General features: G+C 42.7%; 1 protein-coding gene across 1 annotated transcript in view; it reads left to right on the top strand.

Moving 5' to 3' along the window:
• Positions 1 to 5297, top strand: part of Epha4 (EPH receptor A4) — a 140019-nt gene extending 134722 nt beyond the window's left edge. Inside the window, exon 18 of the mRNA XM_021638595.2 lies at positions 2784 to 5297. The gene's annotated coding sequence lies outside the window, so the exon portion shown is untranslated. The remainder of the gene's footprint in view (positions 1 to 2783) is intronic.
• Positions 5298 to 14002: the final 8705 nt, after the last annotated feature.

Below are 14002 nucleotides of genomic sequence, written 5' to 3'. Positions count from 1 at the left end.
TAGGAGCCTTTCTACCTACTGAATTGTGCACCCCATCTTCTGGGGGAGACACTCAAATAAGGAAGCATGTGTCTCATCCCCACAACCCCTATACCAGACCAGCTTGACCCTGGAGGAATCATCAGCTTTCAGTGGTGAGACTGAGGGTATCTCTGACTTCCTCGTTACCAGAAAATGACCTGCTAAAAAGGCACTTTTCATCTCTAGCTCCATTAGCAGCAACCGATGCTTCCTCTATTTTAACTTCTAGAACTGAACTTTCTTCATGAAACAGGTATATTATATGATAGTTCATTCCTAGCTGCAAAAGCCCTAACTTTAACCAAGAGGTTGGGTGAGTTAAATGACCTTTTTTTTTCTTCATTTTTTTTCTCCAAAAACTATTTCTTATAGAGTAAGTAATGATAAATTTGATGCTGTCAAATTTTGACAGTTTAGTAAAAACTTTTTTTTACAGTTATCAGTTGTAAAAAGCTTTTTTCTGTTCCCAAGGAATATGATTTTTTTTAAAGTACTCTACCAAATTTTGTTTTCTCCTGTTGCTGCAGCCTAGGAATTTTTTATTTTGATGCTAAAAGTTGACAATTGTGGGTAGGGTTCTACATTTTTTATTTTGCTTGTTTTGTTTTACAAATATAGTTTTGTTTAAGAAGCTGTGGAAATTTGGGGGGTGTTCTTCTTTTGTTTGTTACTTTATTCTGTGTGTGTGTGTGTGTGTGCGTGTGTGTGTGTGTGCAGGCATATACATATGTGGCATGTGTCTGGAGGACAACATTCACAAGTCAGTTCTACATGTGGGTCCCAGGGATTGAACTCAGGTCATTAGGCTTGGCAACAGGGACTCTTATCCACTGAACCATATCACTGGTCCAGGTGCTTTGTTTTTAACCTCTGCATGGTCCTAATAATAAAGCATTATGGAATTGTACATTAAGTGAAAAAAGAATCATTCAGCCAGCACTGAATGATTAAAAGATTTCCTTTTTTAAGTCACCAACTTGAGGCTTGACATGTTTTTCTAAACACAGAATGTGTTCAAAGCACAACTTCCCTAATGTATTCTAACAAGTGAACGTATAACATTGCCATTCTGTGGCGGTCATCTCTGCAAATGGAATAATACGGAAGTTTACATCATGCAAAGGCCACCTTCTGAGTCTTAGCCTGGTGTTAGAGTCATGGCCAATGGAAAGGCCAAAAAAGGATGTCCCAAGTGTCTGTAATAATACCCAAGAAGCAGTAGAAGTGTTTACCGCCTCCTGAAGCCTTAGCAGTGAGCCCTGAGAACAATGGGAAAGCCACACTCTTTCCCAGGGCTCAGAGCCAGACTCTGGCATCCAGACAGCTCTGGAGTCTAATGCCAACCGAAACGTTGACACTGGAAACTCGCCCCACTTTGCTTCCTAACTCAGTTCCTCCACCTGTAAATTAGAGAGATAATGATACATTCATAATAATAGCTTTCCAGCCTCGGTGGTGTGCGAATGTGAGAAGTGCTCTTGCAGAGAGCGCCAAGGGGAACAGGTGCTCTCTCCCACCTCATCCAGGACCACCGAGCATTCTCTGCATGGGGTCCCGGGGGATCAAAAGGCAGCTCAGGTGCAGAGGACCAGGCAAATGAAGGCCCTTCATGTTGGTTTGTGGGAGACTGAGATGAAATGTGTGTGTTATCACTATTAAAGAACAGCTATAAAGATAGTTGCACTTCCTGTGCTGGACTCAAAAGAGCAGCACGTTTGTGTATTGAGATATATTGCGTCCTATTATTTTGTGTCATAAGGCCCTTCATAGACCAGCTGCTTAAATTCTAGAACTCTCTTAATAATAAAGGAACACTCTGGACTCTTACTCTGACCTTAACTAGATGGTCCTCTTCTCTTCATCTTCACCGAAGCAAGCCCCCACAATGTCCCCTTGGGACTGTGAATATATTTACACAATAGGTATTGATATTTCCAGATTGAATGATAAGTGGGTTAGCAGGCTGATTAGTGGGCAGAGGCAGCAAGAGAACGTCCGTGAAACTTTGCCTGTTTATATGGCATGATTGCACATTGGTGTTTTGAGGTCATTCCCCTTGTCCTTCACAATAGCACATGTGTGCCTTATGAAATCCGTCTATGGTTGGGTTTCAAAACCTACATTTGATGGATTTACTCCCTCCCAGAATGGAAAGATTATAAAGCATGTCAGAGACTCTTTCTTTCCCTTTTTTTTTTTTGTTTTGTTTTTTGTTTTGTTTTCTTTTGTTTATGAGACAGGCTCTCACCATGTAGCCTGCTCTGGCCTGAAACTTGTGTGTAGACAAGGCTAGCTTTAACCTCAGGGATTCATGTGCCACTGTCCCCCGAGAGCTGGAATTAAAAGTTTGTGCCACTATGACTAGCTCTCTGTATCTTTTTTTAAAATAATAGTTTGAATAACCAGATGGTGGTGGTGTACACCTTTATTCCCAGAGTTCAGGGGTTAGAGGCAGGTTAGATCTCTAGGAGTTCAAGGCCAGCCAGGGTTACATAATGAGACCCTGTCTCAAATAACAACAACAACAATATTAATGGTTTGGATAATGATAAACAGCCTCGTGTTGACAAGTGAGATGTCCTTTCTGGTCTATACTTAATGTACATATTGATGGGATTCAGTAGGCACTGGGCCTTGTCACTATCTGTGAATGCAAAATGTTGTGTGTCCTGTTTCTGTTGATATTAGCCTGACTTATAACTGATTCATAGACTGCTGGCTGTAATACTGGCTGACGTTTTCCGTCTCTCTTTTCTCTACAGGGAATAGATTCTGCTATCTCAGCCCCACAGCCCTTCCTGTTGGTTACAAAGCCCTTGGAAGAAAACAGAACACACCCTCCTCCGTTCCCCCTGAATGTTTTTCTTTGGCTTCTCTTCTGCCACTTTTGAAGGCAAAGACACGATGAAGCACCTGTTCCCGAAAAGCAGAAGGCGTGTTTCAAGTCCCCCTCGCCCAGGAAAACAGCACCATCCAGCTTTGGCATCTGTTCTCCCAGCTCCACTGAGGAATGTACTGTCTCAAGGCACCAGCTCTGCAGAGCCCTCGCTCCCAAACTCCTTGTGGTTTTATTTATACGTATTTCCATACTTCATTCCTGTACGCTACTGCTGCATCCGTGTGACAGCAAGTGACCAAACGTTACAGGTTTTCTTATGGACGCCAGGTCAGGCGCCACCACACAGAACAAAGCCAGTTCCGCAAGCTGCCTACGATACGCATTGCTGAAGTAACATTTTACCCAGGGTGTACCATTGCAGTGATATAAATATATTTTTTTTCCTAGACTAAAATATGACATGAATATCTCTTTTGATGTGTGTACATAGGTGTGAGTGTGTGTGCGCACGCGCGTATGTGTGTACGTATGTGTGTGAGTGCGCGCGCACGCCTGCGTGCGTTTGCGTGCGTGTAACCTCATGCTTAGAACTGCCTGTGAATGTTGTGGAATGCTAGACCTGGAGAATCCTGGTTTATTACCAGTTCAGATATAAAGAGCCACATGATAGACGAGGTCGGGGACCATGGCCGCCCCCTTGGGAAGACAGCTTGAAAATGCTACGTGTTCTTTTATCTGTAAGTGTAATGTAGCTGTCCCGCTCACCCTGAGAAGCAATTCTACAGCTCTGGACGGATGTTTTTTTTGCCTTGGTGGTGGAGGGGGTTTTGGATATAAGCCTGATTCACCAGTTCCACAATGGAGAGAGAAGGGAATGGAATCCGAGTAGTGACCCCAGATGGAGTACAAGTCGCCTTTTGTTCCCCTGCATAAATGAACCTGATGAATGCGAGCAAATATATGCAATTCCTATACTTTTGGAGATGAACTTAGATATGTGTGTCAGCCTTGAGATGGTGTGTCTGGAGTAATACTCTGTTCCCCAGTGTCACAGAAAAGATACGTACATGCCAGCGGCTCTTGAGGTTAATGTAGTTGGGATGATGTGGCCCTTAGCAATTCCAGGTTCCCCAATTACGAATGGAAAGTTCTCCGGTAATTAATATGCAGCTATAACTCCTTTTGCCCTCGGAAAATACATCAGTCTTCTAAGAATCTTGAGTTCTGGTGTATGAAGATTCAGTATTGACAGGATACGTATACCAAACTCCAGCCAGCATACTGCCATTTGACTTAACCTGAGTGGCTGCCTTGCTTATTCTGAGCTACGGTTGCAGAGACTGTGGCCATTTATAGAAATTCTAACATCAAATCAGGGAAAAAAAAATGGGGGAAAAAAGATTCTGAACCATATATTGTTGAATAAGTAGAGAAAATCACCAATAAATATTTATTGCATTCTGACAGGGTGTGTGGCATTGTATTCTAGTAACTGTGCCAGAGTGACAAAAGTTAATTCACCCCTTTTGGGGGGACCTTAATATATTTTTTAAGGGATGTGCCTATGCATTGATGCCTGAAAAATATGTGTAAAAAAAAAAAACAAAAACAACAAAATGAGGTTGAATCTCTGAGAGGATCATTTTTCCCAGAGGTCAGGTGGGAGGAGGCCAATTTCTGGGTCTGGATCTGGCCCAGGAGAAGTGCTGGCCTGGAGAGGTAGAAAGCTAAATTCTATTCAGATCTACTAAGCAGCTTCAAGCTGATCCCTGCACCAAACCAAGTTGTTTCACCGCGTGTCTGCAGGCTCTGAGTTATTTTTGGCAATCTTATAAATGAAATGTTCTGGTGTGTTTAAAGAGAGGAAGAAAGGTTGTGTTCACAACACGATTGCTGTGTGCGTTCTGAGACCTCTTGTATTCATCTGTGAAGGGTACGTGTATTAATCCGTACACTCCTATAGCCTCAATTATTTGTCTGAAGACGCTTAAATTTTGACCGGTAAAGGAAAGTTCTAGAAGCAATATTTTCACTCCTTTAGCATTGTCCAAATAACATCGAGTAATTACTAAGTGCTGAAGAGTGCATTTATTTTGTATTACTCCAAGTCTGTTGGAATATGCAAGGACTGTGGCTATAATTAGAATGTATAAGGCATATTATAATTTAGTTCATTCTGGAAAAGACATTAACTGAACATCTCTTGGTTCATACGTGTTCCAAATTTTGAGCAGTCTTTTGAGTTAGCCATAAATTTTCTATTTTGTCTTTATTTGTCAAGGTATTTTTCTTCCCTTCATGAACTTTAGGTACACATAACTTATGTCATTTATTTATGGTCTTTTATACCTAGTTTGTAAAGTTGTAAAATAGCAAACTAAATGCAAAGAGTTTGCATTTGAAAGTAATAAAGTAGTTGCCGTATACAAACCCAAAATCTGGTTGTCTTTGTTCTATGTCATTGATCTTCTTCACTTTTGGGGACTCATGCTAGGCAAGTGCTTTACCAAAGAGCTAGACCCAATCTCTTTTTACTTTGAGACAAGATCTTATCATGTTGCCCAACCTGGCCTGATACTCATGTTATAGCCTGAGCTGACCTTGAACTTGCAATCCTTTGGCTTCTGCCTCCCTAGGAGCTGGGATTACCAGCTATGTATCACTCTGCTTTCATTGTCTCTTTTCAATAATTTTCATTTGTATGGTATTGCTATATGGTTTGTTTGTCATTTAATTAAATACAGAATCTTAGCTAATATCCTAATATCTGGAGGATTTCAAATATTTGACTACTTAATTAAAATATTTATTTGGTTTTCCTTTTTGTTGTTTGACAAAGTATCTAACATGTATGTAACCCCAGTTATCCTCAAATTTTCAGCCTCCTCCTGAGTCCAGGATAATGGGCATGTGCTGCCATGCCCAATGTACTAATGATTAATTTATTTGTACATGTTTATGGAGGACAGTGTGATTTTTTTCATTTATACAATGTTTGAAAAGACACTGACTTGCCATTGAAAATCATGCCTGAAACCAATCTGATTTTTGAGATTCCCTCCCTATTCCATTTTAAGACTGTTGATGTTGGAGTCCTGGCTCCCCTGCTTACTAATTACATAGTGTAGAGTAAGGTTCTTGCATTCTCTGGGCTTGTCTCCTTGTTTGCAATAGTGTGGAGGAACTATGGCAATTCTCAGTTTGATGGCACCAGTTTCTTGAGTAGCATCAGCCCTCTTCTCTCTTACATCTTTATTACTGGCCCAAGATGCGAAGCACCAGTTGTTTTGTTTTTGTATTCTTTCATATGTTCCATCTCCTCTCTCCTCTTTCCTCTCCCCTAGTCTCTCCCCACCTCCCCTCAGAAAGAACAGGCCTCCGAGCGACATAACAAGCTATCAATAAGACCAGGCACATACTATCACATCAGGGCTGGACAAGCCAACCCTCAGGAGGAATAGGGTCCCACGAGTAGGTGAAAGAGACAGGGCTAGTGCCTGCTTCCACTCTTAGGATTCCAAGAATGAGGACCTAGATCAGACCCCTACAGTTCCCCTGACCTCATCGAGCCCCCAAGAGTTCCCGTCAATTGATTCTGTGAGCTGCAAACACCAGTTCTGCGCTTTGAATCAAGATCCATGAGTCCTAGCACTGAAGCCCAATAAGGTTCAAGACAGTCCCCCACCCAAGCTATGAAATTGTTGCTTTTACATGTGTACATATGTTTTGAAAGGGGAGTCCCATAAATGTCCTCAAATTCTAAATCGGTTTGGAGACACCAAACCATTAAAAAGTAGTCTTCAGCCAGGCTTGGTGGCTCCTGCCTTTAATCCCAACACTCAGGGAGGCAGAGACGGGCAGATTGCTGTGAGTTCGAAGGCCAGCCTGCTCTACGAAGCTAGTCCAGGACTACCAAGGCACAGAAGGCTACACAGAGAAACTCTGTCTCTAAAAACAAACAGCAATCAACAACAACAAAAAGCTAGTCTTCAGTTAAATGACCTTGTGACACTGTTTTGTAAAACATCAGTTGGTAAAAGTCTCTGTTCGCTGAAAACTAGACTCAAGTTCTTAACATCAGTCAAGCAAAACCTTGGGCACAAGGGCTGACTTCCAAAGAGCAGAGGCTATTCTGCCTGATAAAGATGCAACAAATCACCATGGCAACTCCTCCAAGCACTGTGTGATGGGTCCAGTCCCTTGATGGCCCCCCATGCTTGATTTGAAAACAAAGGTCACCACAGAAGGGGAAGTAAATATGGATAATCATGTTCAGAGATCCTTAGGTATCCTTGGAAGACAATTTATTGGATTTCTACCTTCTCATCAGCTAGAATTCAACCACATGTTCCCATTGTAAGTGCTAGGACACTGGGAAATGTACTCTTAAATGCATGGGGAAAGGAGCTGAAACTTGAGGAATGGACCAGTCTACCACAAGCACAGAAGGATGCACACGGAAGTGGTAGAGAAAATGTCCATTAGGAGAGAGCTCACACATAGGCCTCTGAGTTTTACCTTTCCTCACAGGCGCTTCTAAAGTTCATTTCCCAAAGATGTGGGGAAGTTGAGCCATGCTGCCCATTCTCACCCTTATCTCGAGACGTCTCTAACGGCAACCCTCTTCTACACAGAAGTGCCTGCCTGGCAGTGTTCTCCTGTCTTGACCATTCCATTACAGGGTGGGGAGTTCACAATTAAACCCTAACCTCTGACTAGAGATTGGAAGAGTGTTTCCTCTTCAAAATAAAATATGCAGCTAGAATATGAAACTATAACCAACCTGGATCCTCTGATTTCAGATGGGTAAGGCTTTAGAACCTTGCCCTGTCTACAGAAGCATTGTTTTGGAGCCCACACTTCAGGCTTTCATTTATTTGAGTATTTCTGAACACAAACGTCTTACCAGACGTGGTGTTAGGCTAGGTTTATATAATTCTCATAACAGTCCACAAAGGTAAAACCAACGAAATGAATGTTTTTATCCTTCCCCATCAACAAGTGTGAACATTATGTGTGGTGGCTGATCCAGGGCCACCTTGCTGATATGTATTGAATTGGAAAATTAAACACAAGCAAAGAGCGTGCCCTTTGGGAGTTAAAAGACTCTTTCACGGGGGTCACCCAAGACCATCGGAAAACACAGATATTTACATATGATTCGTACACAGTTAAGAAGTAGCAACAAAAATAATTTTATGGTTGGGATCACCACCACATAAGGAACTGTATTAAAGGGTCGCAGCATTAGGAAGGTTGAGGACCACTGATCTGAAAGTTGGGGGGTTGGCTCCTCACCACCCTGACATACTTTATGAGGTAGCCAGATCTCTCCACCCAATCAGTGTATATTGTCAGGTGAGCACGCTCCATGGTTTGCTCAGCAGGACCGACACAGTACTCTCAGCAGTATGTGCTCCGTCCACTGCTTTTTTTGCCTGGCCATTCTGTTGCCAGTTAGGCTATTTTTAACTGATTTGTTGTCCTGTTTCTCTCTCTCTCTCCCTCCTCACTGAATAAATAATAATTTAAGTGCAATATTTATCTAAGACAGCACTTTGTAAGAATGCATCTCTATTCCACTTTTTTTTTTTTTTTTTTTTTTTTTGCTAAAGCCTAATCTACTACAGCTAAGATACTGTCATCTGACATGGAGTCAGGGAAGGGTGGAAAGAGGTGGTGATTTTCCTTAATTACCATTTTCATGTTCTGAGCATAAAAGCCACAGGCAACACATCTCAAATGCCATTCTTCACTGCCTGTGACACGGCGAGGCTAGTCATTACCCACACAGAAACACGAGACGGGTCCACTGACAACAGAAAAATCAACTGAGGCACAGGCGGAACATCGCCCAATGAGAGATTTTTTATATGAACACCCTCCGTCAGCCAGTTCCCAGTTGTGTGACTTTAGAGGGATCGCTTCCCCTCCCTTCGAGTCACTTTTCCCCGTCTATAAAACGAGAGTGAACTTTCCCGGTAGTATCCGTTTGGTGTGAATGATTGGAGCAATCCGTTCAACCGGAAACTGCTGTGCCAAACTGACGTCTTCACCGGCCAGTCAGGTGCCGTGAATGCGAAACACAGCTCAGAAGAGCGCAGGTAAGGCCTGGGTTTAAATGTCTGGCCACAGACTAGATAACATGATATACTCTACAACTCCCCTTTGATTCATTAATAAACCCACTGGTTTATTAAAGGCTCAGAGAAGGCCTCTCTTCAACCGGTTTGACCATTTTTAATCTAGCATTTTGAAACTGTATTCGAAACTCGAATCCTTTACATTTCTCTGGAGAACGGGGCTGTTTTCAAATTCATTTCGGATATCTGTCCTCTGGGGTCTCAGATACAAGTAAGCAGGGGAGTGAGGACTTGCCCGCCCTAGGACCGAGCTCTGGGATCCGCGTTCGAGCTCCTTAGCGGAATCGCTAGCCCTGAGGTTTCCCCTGCCACACCACAAGGCGTATTCAAGTTCTCACCCCAGTTTTCAGCTGGTTGGAGATTTCCCTCTCCGTGTTGGTGGTCGAGCGGCTGCAGTGTTGGTAGGGCCTAGAGCACGCTAGATTTGAAGCGAAGGTTAAGGAGCTCGCGATACCTCAGAATAGGATGGTTGAAGTATTCATCTCAGAGTGCACTAGGATGCTATAAGTCACAAACTTTACAGTGTGCACCAAAGTCCTGACCTGGGCTACAGTGTCTGAATTCTTCCATGCCTAGGAAAGAACCAAATGGATTTTGACAGTGGAACAACTTGCAGCACCCACTTAAAGCAACAACCCAATTAAGGCCTATTGCTGAGTGGGGGGCTGAGGCCCCAGTTAGTTTACCCTTTTCCTTCTGGAGGAAGTGCCCCTAGCCACTGACGGCTCCCAGCTGAATAGACCACTGACATATCTGATTTCTGGCAATCACCCTGGGTAATTTTTTTTTTTTTGTTTTGTTTTGCTTTGTTTATAGCACCGCTGGAGAAAACTGGATGAATACTTGGGGAGAAAATAGAATTAGGACCTAAGAACCCAGCTGAAATCAACTTAGCAGAAGACAGACACAGCTTTGTGTAGAGCTGGAAAAGATAGCCATGAGAGAAAGCAGCTTAAATGTAGACCCAGAGAAACTATCCATTACACAGAGAATATGTAAGAAACAGTTGCGGCCCACTGTACTAATCTGCACAGTCTCACCACCTAGTAATCGGATTGACGTGTTCTAATGAGACCAGGTTGTTTGTAATCAGACTGGCATGGCTTATTCGTATCTTTATTCCATAAGATGCACTTTTTAAACGGCTCAGATTGCACCAGATGCTATAAAAAACGGCTTTCCATTTTATTCCATTACCAGCATTTTTTCTTCTTCCAATTAGCATAATTTAAAATCAGCCAGAGGCAAATGTGAAAAGTTGCAAGGAAGCCTAAGAAATACTTGATAAAAAAAAAGGATGAGGCCGTCCTTGAGCAAGGTTTTGTTTTGTTTGGTTTTGTTTTTACCTACATAAGCAGGTGAACATGACAATTCATAGTTCTCTTCCTCAATGGCTCAGGATTTACCTCTGCGACTTATTGAAATATTAGAGCTATCTCAGGAGGCTAATTATCCTGTAGGTTTTCTTGCTTTCGCATTATCTTGTGAATGACATAATAGAACTGCTACCTCATTTACCATTTTATTAAGGTTTAATTGAGTTCATCCTCTCCCCTCTTCTCCCCCCCCCCTTCCTTCTCTAAATGGTGATGAGCTTATAGAATCAAAATAAATTCTCAAGGGCTGGAGAGATGGCTCAGGAGTTAAGAGTACTTCCTGTTCTTGCAGAGGACCTGAGAGTTTGGCTCCCAGCACCTCTACCAGGCTGCGCACAGCCACCTGTAATTCCAGCTCCAGGAACGTGATGCTCTCTTTTAACCTCTGCAGACACATGCATCCATGTGGCACACACACACACACACACACACACACACACAGAGAGAGAGAGAGAGAGAGAGAGAGAGAGAAGTTAAAATGTATCTTTGAAAAACAGATTTTCCTTGGTAAAAATAAGAAGATACTTGCAAATTGTCTTTTTATAAGTCAGGTCGTGGCTGTTTATAAAATGTCCAAACCTGGAACCTGAAGTAAAATAATGAAGCTTCCAGATACAGAGTGCTGTGAGATGGAGAGAGACAGCCAGTGTGGGAAGGCTCACTTTCCAATGATTTACTTCTCCCAGAAAGTTTGGGTTCAAACTCTCCTGATTGTGTCTTGAGCTCCCGTGAGTAACTTATCCAACATTTGTGGCCCTTTGGGTCATTTTCATTTTCAGTGTTTGTAGCGTCATATATTAATTATGCATAATGACAGGTTTTGTTGTGACATTCTTATGTAAGTGTTTTGACCATCTCTGCTCACAGTTACTCTCTCATCACCTTCCCCCTCTCAAACTAGTCCCCCTACTTTTCTCCTTCTGACCCGACAACTTTACCTAGGGTTGCCTTCAGGACCATGGGGGATGGGGTTATTTACAGAAGTATAGGCACCTTCCTACCAGTGGCTTCCAACTGAAGAACCCAGCTGTCCCTCGCGTAGAGCCCGTGCTTGTTCGTTTTAGGTTGACTTGACACAGGTTAGAGTCCTCTGGGAAAACTCAGCTGAGGAAAAGGCTCCATCAGACTGGCCTGTAGGCAACTCTGCGGGGCATTTTTGTTACTAATGACTGCTGTGGGCGTGTCGAGACCACTGTGAGTAGTGCCGCCCCTGGGTTGGTGGTCCAGGGTTGTATGAGAATGTAGGCAGAGCAAGCCAGTGAATAGTCCTGCTCTGTGTCTTCTGCTTCAGTTCCTGACTGCCTCCAGGTTCCTACCACGAGTCTCTACCCAGCTTCTCTGCAGTGATGGACTATGATCAGGACATATAAGTCAAACCCTTCTCCCTACAAGTTGCTTTTGATCAGATTTTTTTTTTGGTATGGTAATATAAAACTTGGTAGTACACAGCCATGAACTAGCTGCCTTGCGGCGGCTCTATCTAATGATAGACCCTTTAATTACATAACCATGAACTTCCTTCACGTCATTTGAGTAGGAATGACCCAGAACCAGCTATGAAGTTAATTCCAGAAGCAACCTTAACAAAATCCCTGATTCAAAGCTGAAGCCAAAGTGAAGCTGTAGTCTGCATTTTGTTGGTGTGAAGAATGAGCTTCTTGCCCCTAGTCTACTTTTCTATGACCCAAAGACACTGTTCTATCCAGCAGCCATATAATAAACATGAGAAAAGCCATCCTCAAGATAAAGGTGATGTAGACAGAAAAAAAAAATCATCATAGACATGATGCTGTTTTTACAGGCATTCTAGACCTGGCTTGTGCAATAGAAGAGCTGAGGGTTAAAGCTCCAGGAATCTCATGAACCTGTTCATGTCAACGCTGGCCTTTGTGGAGTGGGACTCCATGGAAATCTGTAAAAGCTGCCCATCAAGGCTCCCGCTTTCTTTTTTCTTCCTGCTTGGAATGCTCCCTTTTCCCTCTTTTGGCAGCTGGTTATTAAGCACTGACCAGCTATTGGCAGCATGGATCTCAGGCTGAGCCCTTTCATATTAAAAGCGAGTTACTTTTCCTAGAGTTTCTGTTATTGGAAATTCAAACCATAGGAACTAAGGCTTCTCTATAGTAACAAGAATCACCAGTCACAGAGCCTTGACCAAGACTAAGAACTACAGTAAGTACTAACCCACTTCAGCTCAAACAAGCCATTTACCTCTGCGTAGAAGACTCTTTGATCGTTTCTAGCTCATAAAGAAACGAACCCTTAGAATACAAATGCCACTTACCTAAGTGTCAAAGAGACCGAGACCGGCTTAGCGTTCTCAGACTCTCGGTGCTTCAAATGCTCAGGTCAGGCCTCCTTCCTTTCCCATGTTCTTACTTCTTGATGGACCATGGTGATTCATGTCATCGACCATGTCCCATTCATCCTGACACTGAGTCTTTATTTCATGGAGGGTTTCCATCATCCTCTTAGTCTCCGCTAGGTGACCATCACATCATACTGTACTCACTTGCTCTTTTTTAACAATGCAGATTACATAATTGATTTTCTTGCCATTTCCCCCCATTAGATGCCAAGATCAGCAAAAGCAGAACTGTTATCTTTTTGTTTGTTTGTTTGTATTTTCATTAAGACCATGACTGACATATGATAGCTGCTCAGTCAATACTGATTAAGTTGCTTCAATGAATGAAGGAGTATTGGGATCTGTTTTTATGACAATTTCTTTTTTGATGATTTCATATATATGTATGTAGTGCATTCTAAGTATTTTCACTCCACCCTCTGTTTTCTCTTCCCCTATCCTTAAAACTCTCTTTCTCAAATTCCCATATTTCTGTTTTATTTTCTGACCCACTGAGTTTAACCAGGACAGTCTGTTTGACCATGGGGTAGTGACTGTCTATCAGATGTTGGTGGCCTACACAACTAAGGGCTGTAAGTTCCCTTTTCCCAGAATTTATTGTAGGTAATAGTTCAGTAAGGAATAGAGGAGTCCCGTAAGCTTCTCCCTAACCCATGGCACCCTTTTTGTTACACACATATTCTAATGGATACAAATCATCACAAAGCTATCAAACTTTCTTGCCTTCCTTCATTTTCTTCTCCACCCCCATCAACGGCATCACCATTCACTTCAAAGGAACATAGTATCTGCCCAGGTATCCAGCAGATGGGAGGATATGTTGAGAGTATGGGAAGATTACTGGCTTCCATGCCCCATACATTGTTCATGAATTCTGGTTGCATGATTTTACAGCATCCCAAACTAAGATGCACACTTTGCTCATGGGAAAGAAGAGGGAGCAGGGGAGACTGAGCCTCTGCTTGCAAATGGTCAAACTATAAAACTCTGACAAAAACCATGTATTCTCTGTTGTGGTTTTGCATTTTGCCCTCGGCAGGGTGAAACACTGAAAGAGAGGGAAAGGGGATGGGTCCCAGTGGCTTGAACTGAGCCACCCTTGTCCCACACATGTTATTAAGACTGAATAGGAGACGTTGGAAAACACCCTTTGATGCCTGTGAATGCGGAGCCTATCAGGCAGAGCTGTGTTCACAAGATGGTAACAGCTGTTAAATTATTGTTGGAGCTCATAAACTCCGGTTAAGTTGGGGGT

The sequence above is a fragment of the Meriones unguiculatus genome, chromosome 15 (assembly GCF_030254825.1).
Source record: "Meriones unguiculatus strain TT.TT164.6M chromosome 15, Bangor_MerUng_6.1, whole genome shotgun sequence".
Lineage (NCBI taxonomy): Eukaryota > Metazoa > Chordata > Mammalia > Rodentia > Muridae > Meriones > Meriones unguiculatus.
The sequence above is the reverse complement of the archived record's forward strand: the minus strand, read 5'-3'. Positions and strand labels throughout refer to the sequence as shown.